This window comes from Quercus suber, unplaced genomic scaffold (genome assembly GCF_002906115.3).
Source record: "Quercus suber isolate HL8 unplaced genomic scaffold, Cork oak 2.0 scaffold_70, whole genome shotgun sequence".
Lineage (NCBI taxonomy): Eukaryota > Viridiplantae > Streptophyta > Magnoliopsida > Fagales > Fagaceae > Quercus > Quercus suber.
Genome location: NW_027069535.1, coordinates 771,994 through 780,659, shown reverse-complemented (window position 1 = coordinate 780,659; position 8,666 = coordinate 771,994). Strand labels below are relative to the sequence as shown.

The window sequence follows — 8,666 nt, the reverse complement described above, 5'->3', positions numbered from 1 at the left end:
TATCCAATATACATCACTTGATGAAGCGAATGTAATATGCTACTAACCAGATGGTGGCATGCATATAAGAAGTGAAGTCATTAGTGGTATGGATGAAGTGAAACCCTTGTTAGTCATTTTCCTTCAGTAATTGGCATGATAGGATTGCTAAAAGCTTGCTTTTTTTTTCTTTTTTTTTCTTTTTTTTTTTTAAATTAAATCTATCACAGGTTTAAAATATCCTTTTGAGGCTATTATAAATTTGTAGTTGATATTTGTAAGTGAATTGTTGTTGTGCTATGGATGGTTGTTATTCCTTTAGTGTTACAAAGAGCTATATTATACTCCATACAGCTCAAGCGATAATCAGATAACTATTTTATGTTGGGAATTTTGTTTTGAAGCTAATCTGCCTAAGTATAGTCTCTCTTTCACAAACCAAAATTCTCTATCTCAATTTTGCTTTACTCTACCCACAAATGATGTAGCCGCATACACTGATCCTCCAAGGGAGGAACAGCCATCTCTCAAACAATGTCATGGTTGACATCCTGGTGAGGCTACCGGTGAAATCCTTTTTTTTTTTGGTAATAAAGGATATATCATTCAACTAAAGAGCAAAAATAGGATCAGAACAGAGTCTGTTTACAAAAACTTCATGGCAATCATCCTCATAAAAAGGAAAGATGTCCACAGGTGGACAAGAGAACACAGCAAAATCGCTACCCATAGAAGATCTTAGTTTGGCCAAATGATCCGCACACCTATTTTGCTTCTCTGTATACATGTAAAAATCTCACTTGGGGGATCTGTGAAACCAGCTGCCTACAGTCATCCATAAGAGAAGAAATAATAACATTTGAGTTCCCCTGTTGTGCAAAAGCATCAACTATGACTTTGGCATCCGAATGCTACTTAGTAATCGTTGATGAGATTCGGTGTGTTTGTAAAAACTTTGGACTCAAACGCTACTTAGTAATCGTTGTAGCCATCTATTCTACTCTGATTCCTGCTAGAACCATTTCTACTTTGATACCATGATAAATTCCTGATGAAGTGAGACCCTTGTTATTCTTTACCTCTAGTAGTAGGCATGACAATATTGCTAAAAGCTTGATTTAATTTTTTTTAATCACATGTTTACATTATCCTTTTGAGGCTATTATAAATTAGTAGTTGATATTTGTAGGTGAATGGCTGCTGTGCTATGGATGATTGTTATTCCTTTAATGTTATAAAGAGTTTTAATGTAAATAAGCAAAAAATTATTATCAACATCTAACACCCTACTATTGCATGAATTATGATTAAAATTGACCTAATATTTTTACTTTAACCCCAAGAAATCATCCCGAATTTACAAATTAAAAACTACCAAAATTTATAAATAAATAAAAATTGAAAGCTAAATTCACTACAACACACATAAATATACACACACAAAGAAACTCTGAATTCATTAATTACAAACAATATAAATTTCTAAACATTAAAAAAAATATGGAATTAGAGTTAAAGTAAAGAGACTTGCATAAAAAATTTGGAATTAGAGTTAAAGTAAAGACACTCACGTGAAAGTTGAATTAACTTTGACAGAAGGGGGAGGCAGGTGAAGTCAGTGTAGTCAAAGGCGAGCTGGGCGCTCGCCTAGGCGCCTGAGCGAGGCAAGGTGCCACTAAGGCGCCTCAAAGGCTCTAAGGCGAGGCACCTTTAGTGAGGTGCTTGCCTTTAGAGCCTAGGCGAGCAAGGCGACCGCCTTAAGCCATGAAAAAGGCGCTAACGTGAGAGCCTCAAGTTTTTATTTTATTTTTTTAATTTTAAATTTTTTTATAGAAGTTTGTTGTGAAACCAATTTTTAGACTATTAATTTCAAAAGGCATGTTATAAAGCCTATTGTTAGTTAAATTAATTTACAAATTTGTTTTGTAAGACTTATTGTTATATAGAAGCTTATTGTAAAACGTATTGTTAGAACTAACTAATAGAGCCTAAACCATGTTAATCCTATATTGAAATAATTTGATAGACCTAGTGTGGGTTTGGATCCGCGTTTCCAACCCATGTTTGCATTTCTTTCATTTTTTTTTTTCCCCTGGATGCGCGTCTAGCACTGTTCATTGTCCATGAACAGTGATTTTAGGCTTATGAACAGTGCCAAATGCGTGAACAGTAACTTTTTAAATATTATTTTAAGCACTATTCACATATTTAAAAATTATTTTGCTACAGTGTTTTTAGTTTTCAGTTTCAGCAAAATAAGTTTTATCCAAATGGACCTCTAATTTCTTCATCCTGCACATTGAAAAACACTTAATTATAATATTATAATGCACTAGGTACATATGATTTAAGTTCTATATGTATAATAAATATATTAAGAATTTGGCACCTCGCTTTACTTGGGCTAGCGCCTTTTTGTCCCCTCATGCCTCGGGCGATACAAGGCCTTGGCCCCTTAAGGTCGCCTTTCGCCTTTGACTACCTTGGGTGAAGTCATGTAAATTTCACATCATCTTAAATATCTATTGTTTTTATATCACACTTTTTATATTTAATCAATTTTCTATCTCCATTCTTTGTGGAGTGATGTTCATTATCATGGTTTTCGATGCTCAAATCTTGGTCTCATGGCTACTTGTGGATGTACATATTGGAAAAATCAGTAATAGTACCTTACTTTGTCAGTATTTCATATATATATATATATATACACACACACACATATATATATTACAAATTCAAAGCTACCCAAATTTATTTTTTTTAAAAAAAAAAATTGAAAGAAAAATTTACTACAACACACATAAAAATATACACACAAAGAAACATTGAATTCAATAATTACAAACAATATAAATTTCTAAACAATACAAAAAAAAAAAAAATCTAGAATTACAGTTAAAGTAAAGACACTCACATAAACATAGATTTTTCAAAAAGCAAATAAGATTTTTGTTAAAATTAATCCGTTAGTTATCATGGAAGATATACCATTGATTCTAAAGACCATATATAATAAGCATATAAATTATATGAAATTAACAAAAATAACTTAAACAAAAGGCAACCCGCACACAAAACATATTCAATTTGATGAAAAAAAAGAATTAAGAACAGAATTTTATGAAAAACAAAAAGAAGAAGGCTAATACATACATGCAAAAGAAAAGAACAAATGACTGCAAAAGAAAAGAACAAGATGTCAAGAAGATAATAGAAAGTTGGAATTACATTGTAATGTTGATATGTATACATGAATAAGTCAAACAAACAACATAAATTAAATGGCCAATGAGTAAGGTTCCTTTTTATTTTTGGTGACATCTTGAAAAAGTCATTCTCTCTTCAATTTAGCATTAATTAGACATTTTTATCAGTAATCAAAGACTCAAAATTTCTGAGCTCCAAGCACAAATAACAAAAGCTACCCAATGACATAATAAGCATTTTTCTTCAGTCAGATATAAGTTCTCGAAAATTCATTGCAAGAGAATTGATTAGCCAATTGCCAACAAGGTCAAGCTATGAGAAACAGAAAATCTCTTACTAATGAACTTAATAACAAAGCATAATCGAAGGCAGAAGTTTTACCCTATCAACAGATTCATCTTAAACCAACCTAAGTAACTTCCTGAGGCTAACATCATTCCCATGAAGTCGCAAAAAAGAGAAATAAACAATAGTGCAATCAATCAAATAGAAGAAAGCATGCACAATTATTTGCTTGGAGGAGGCTAGGAGAATTGAACACAAATTTCAAATACTTCCAGAGTGTTCTCGTTAACCAGGTTTGGATCTGATTAACAGCCAGAAACATGAGAAAATCCCACATTATCAATTATAGTTTCAGAGGCAATACATTTAAAAGTAAGATTTATCTCTGTTGATCCTCCCCTTAATTGAGAAAATAAGTTAAAAATACAAGTACATCAATAATGCATAGTGGAAAGTTGGAACTTATTAAAGTAAAATAATTAGAAGCAGTAAAAAATGAGATGGAAAGGGTAAGCCCTAGGCAAGCAGGTAAGAAAAATTACAAATAAATAAACAGAAAAAACAAAAGAGATGAACAAGAACTAATAATAAAGAGCCATACCATAAGCCCACCCAAAAAGCCATCAAGTAAAACCAGGTTCCAGCTATCAAAGTATGAATGAACTGTAAACCCTGCCTTTGCTAGTAGCCCAACTGAAGTTTGAGTAAAAAGTGCAATCTTCATAGTAGGCCCTCTAGGCATCTCACACAATGCCTTGCCAAATATCTTTTCTCTCACTTGGGTTTTTCCTAAGGTTCAATTATTGTCACTAATACTACTTTTTCCCACTTTAGTTTGAACCATAAGTAAAATGACCAAACATCATATTTAAGACTTTAACATCCCTTTACAATTCCAACTTCCAACGAACAAGATTAAGAAGGCCAGAAACCAGAAGGGTACCACACTCACTAACAAGATACAAAGAATCAAAAGCTCTTAACATGAACTACAAATTCACACAGGGCCAGAACAAGATTAAGAAGGCCAAAACCCATTTGTTTTCCAAGACCCCCATTAAACAAAAAGTCTTTTCTTTTAAACAACCTTAATAGCAAATTATAAAACAAACCCAGAAAGAAAATAACATGATCAAAGGAATTAAAGATATTTGAACACTTCTAATAGTGTTATAGTGCTGACTGCCATATTTAAAATCGAAAAAAAAGAAGAAGTAAAAAGTAAAAAGTAAAAAAGAAAAGACATTTCATGCTAGCTGCTATAATTAGGGTGGAATGTAACTTATCAAAATAAAATAGGGTGTTCTAAAGACAAAAAAGCAAAGAACCTAACATAGTACAAATTGCTACTATCATTTAATAGCATCCAAAACTGTAAACATACTATAAGTATGTCCATCACATTCCAAAGTAAGCTAAGGAGAGTAGTATCATATCTATGCTGGCCTAATTGACTAGTCAAGTGACCTAACAACCAGCTATGTTCCTAAGAAAACAATGAATTTAAACACATACAAAAGTTATCAACACATTTGATAACTATAACATCATTACTAGCAATATTCTTTAGGAATGGGCATCTCTTTAAATATCCCATTTCATTTTAGTTTTCCTCATGTGTGAAAAAGATAGAGAGAAGCCCCTAAAATGAATTAATCGAATAAAAACAACTCAACAAGAATCATCCAATATTAAACAAAACAGTCAACACTCCCAATATCATCTAAAACCACCTTATATCTCCATGCAAGCCACCTGCCTGCCCCAATTCAACAGCCCACAACAAACAGAGAGAGAGAGAGAGAGAGAGAGAGAGAGAGAGTACCTTAAGTCTAACACAAACAAGTTCACTTGCTTTGTTCACACGAACTTGTAATGCCTCTTCTTCTTGCAATCTGCCAACAAGGAAAGAATATATATAAACATAAGTTCATTTGTAATGTCTGAAAGCTCGAAAACGTGTTGAAAAACACAAGAGCTGTTTAGACCCCCGATTATAATTACGGCTTGATAGATTTTACACAACTTTAATATAAAGTGCGGAATAGTGTAAAAGCGAGCGGATGAACAATATAACTACTCTAATCCATAAACTAATCAACACAGCAGTATAATGGAAAATAAAAGAGTAGGGAAGAGAGATGCAAACACAGAAAACACCAAGACGGGTTTTCGAAGAGGAAACCGAAGAACTCGGCGAAAAACTTCTCCGCCGCCCTCCAAGCGGAAATCGATCCACTAGACAATCAGTTGGGATACATGAGTAAGCAAGAGACCCTCCAAGCCTAATCTACCCGATGTAGCTAAGCCCTCCAAGCTCCTACTCCAACAAGGCTTCTCGGAACCGTGTCTTGTCTTAGTTATCCGGATCCCGCAACAAGCTCCATGTTGCATCTACCATTCCAGGCTTCTTCCAATGCTTCCCAGCAGCACCAAAACGTCACACAACACTCTCCAAAGGTGTGGTAAGTGTTTGGGCTATCAACCTCTCAATGGTGTGGAAATGGAGAGGGAAGGGTTGAAGAGATACCACAAGCAAGTGTATAGAGAAAGGTGGGGATGACAATCTCTAATTACAAATGTGTTTGGCTAGGGTTTTCTCTCTGAAGCATTCCTCAACATTTGTGGGTAATGGGGGTTTATATAGGATAGGTGCAAAATGTGTGAGTCAGTCAGTACAGGCTGGCAGAACAGCATGTCTCGCGGGTGTCTCGCGGGAAGGCCTTACCCGCGAGATACTCGCGAGAGACAGCTGTCTCCATCTGTAATGACTCTTCGCATTCCAGCATGTGCAGGGCACATGCTTCACTTCGCGGGAAGCTTAGTCGCGAGACACTCGCGAGATTCCATCAGCTTCCACTTTGCTTGAGTCTTCACACACTCTCTATCACACACCCCTTACAACAATTCCCACAACAAATACAGGGTATAAACGATTGAAAGAAATTACAATCAAATTTGGCACGGAATAAAAGCCAACAAAACACATAGTTGTAAATCACAACTTTACAAACCAATTGTGTCTCACCTTATATTTTGCCTTTAAAACATTGACACATAGACAATTCTTACCCGACAAAAGCCACCAAAGAATGGCTTGATTGAAATCCCAAAAGTTCCTAAATCCCAAACCACCTTCCTTCTGAGATCTACATAGAGTAGACCAAGCAATAGGAGTCCAGTAATGACCTGACTTCATTTTGGGGTTCCACCAGAATCTACGGACCACTGAATCTAGTTGATCACATAACTTCTTGGGGAATTGCAAGGCAGCCATAGTGTATGTCAAAATAGATTGAGCCACAGATTTAATTAGAGTTGCTCTCCCTACCCATGACAGATTCCTGCCTTTCCAGCTACTCAACTTGCTCTCTAGTCTTTCTTTCACCAACTTGAGACCATTGGACCTATTCTTGGATAAAAACAGGGGAACTCTGATATAAGTGGTGCTTTGGGGAAGGGAATTAAGACCCCAACAGCATTTTACTTGACGTAAAAAATTAATACTGACTCCTTTTGATGGAAAAACACCAGACTTTTCTATGCTTATAAGCTGGCCAAACCAAGTGCAATACTTTTCCAAACATTTTTTTAGACTAACTAGTTCAAAGTGCTTTGTTTTGTAGAAAATAATCACATCATCAACATAACAAAGTCTTGAAATGGGGGGAGCTGTGCTGGCCACTTTAATTGCTGAGATATTTTTCTAATCAACTTCTCTGTTAATAAGTCTCATAAGAATCTCACTTTCAAGAATGAAAAGATATGGCGATAGTGGATCACCTTGCCTTAGGCCACGACTAGGATTAAAGCTTTGACAAATTCCACCATTCAGTAAAAGAGAGTATTGAACTATGGAGATGCATTGAAAGATGAGGTTGGAGAACTTTTCATTGAAGCCTAAAGCCTTGAGAACCTTCATAAGAAAGCTCCATTCCATTCTATCATAGGCCTTTTGAAAGTCTAGCTTCACCCCTAAATAGCCCTTCCTCTTCCTAGTTTGCTTGAAGCTGTGAACGATCTCTTGAGCAAGCACCACGTTTTCAGTAATACTTCTGTTAGGAACGAAAGCTACTTGAGCAGGATCCACTATCTTATTTAATAGAGGTCTCATTCTATTCACCAAATTTTGGATATTACCTTATAGCAAACATTACAAAGGCCTATGGGACGGAAATGATTGAAATTGCAAGCTCCTAGTTTCTCTGGAATAAGTGAAATAAAGGTCTAATTAAGATTCCTTAATAGCCAGCCGTCTCGATAAAAACTTTGAGTTGCAAGCACCACTTGATCACCAACAATATCCCAGTAATGTTTATAAAGCAAAGCTGGGAAATCATCTGGGCCAGGAGCCTTTAAAGACTTCATTCCAAAAACCACCTTTCGAATTTCTTCCCTAGAAGGAATTCTGCAAAGCTCTCGATTTTCTTCCTCAGATATGCAAGGGGCAATTAAATTCTCCAGGTCTCTGGGAACTTGAGGATTCGATACAAAGTCTTAAAATTTTCCTCAAAATAACTCTAAATGTCAGACCTGTTATTTATCCAGGATCCGTCCTCCAATTTGATTTCCTCAATACGATTCCTTCTCCTTCGAACAAGAGTGGAAAGGTGAAAGAATCTCGAGTTTCTCCTAGTTGAATGACAATTTTGATCCAATTTGAATCTGAATGGATGTTCATTTCATAGAAACGGATGGGCCAGGGTGAATTAGCCCAAATAATTTAGGATATTGAGCAACCAATGAACAGATGTTCGAGAGACTTTTCTTTTGCTCCACAAAGAATGTAATATTTATCTTTTATAATATGAAACCTTTTTTCTCACAATCCACCTCGTCGGGATGATTTGCCATTCTATTTCCCATGTCAACAAATTCAATCTCTCCATATCAACTTTCAAATTTTAATCACTCCTCGTAATTGCTCTAGTTGAGAATTTACCTAAGGTACTTGGCACCTGGGTCAAGTTGTCCTCATGGGCTTCTTTTTTATTTTTTTGAATGAGGGAACCAACATAGTTAAGTACTTACAGCCACATTCAAGTGTTCCATCTTCCTAATTACCAGACCATCCATATTTGTTTGGCCTACAAATGGTCATCTCACACTTCTAATTGTATCTTCTTTTGTCCCTCTTTTCCCTAACCAAAAGTCCTTGAGCAAAGCATCAATTTTTTTTTCCTCTCTCCCTC

General features: G+C 35.4%; 1 long non-coding RNA gene across 1 annotated transcript; it reads right to left on the bottom strand.

Moving 5' to 3' along the window:
• Nucleotides 1–408: 408 nt before the first annotated feature.
• On the bottom strand, nucleotides 409–5,372 carry LOC136067392 (uncharacterized). The gene is made up of 2 exons (XR_010628864.1): nucleotides 5,300–5,372; nucleotides 409–1,027 (listed from the first exon to the last, which is right to left on the bottom strand). It is a non-coding gene; the product is annotated as an uncharacterized LOC136067392 (long non-coding RNA).
• Between the last annotated feature and the right edge of the window lie 3,294 nt (nucleotides 5,373–8,666).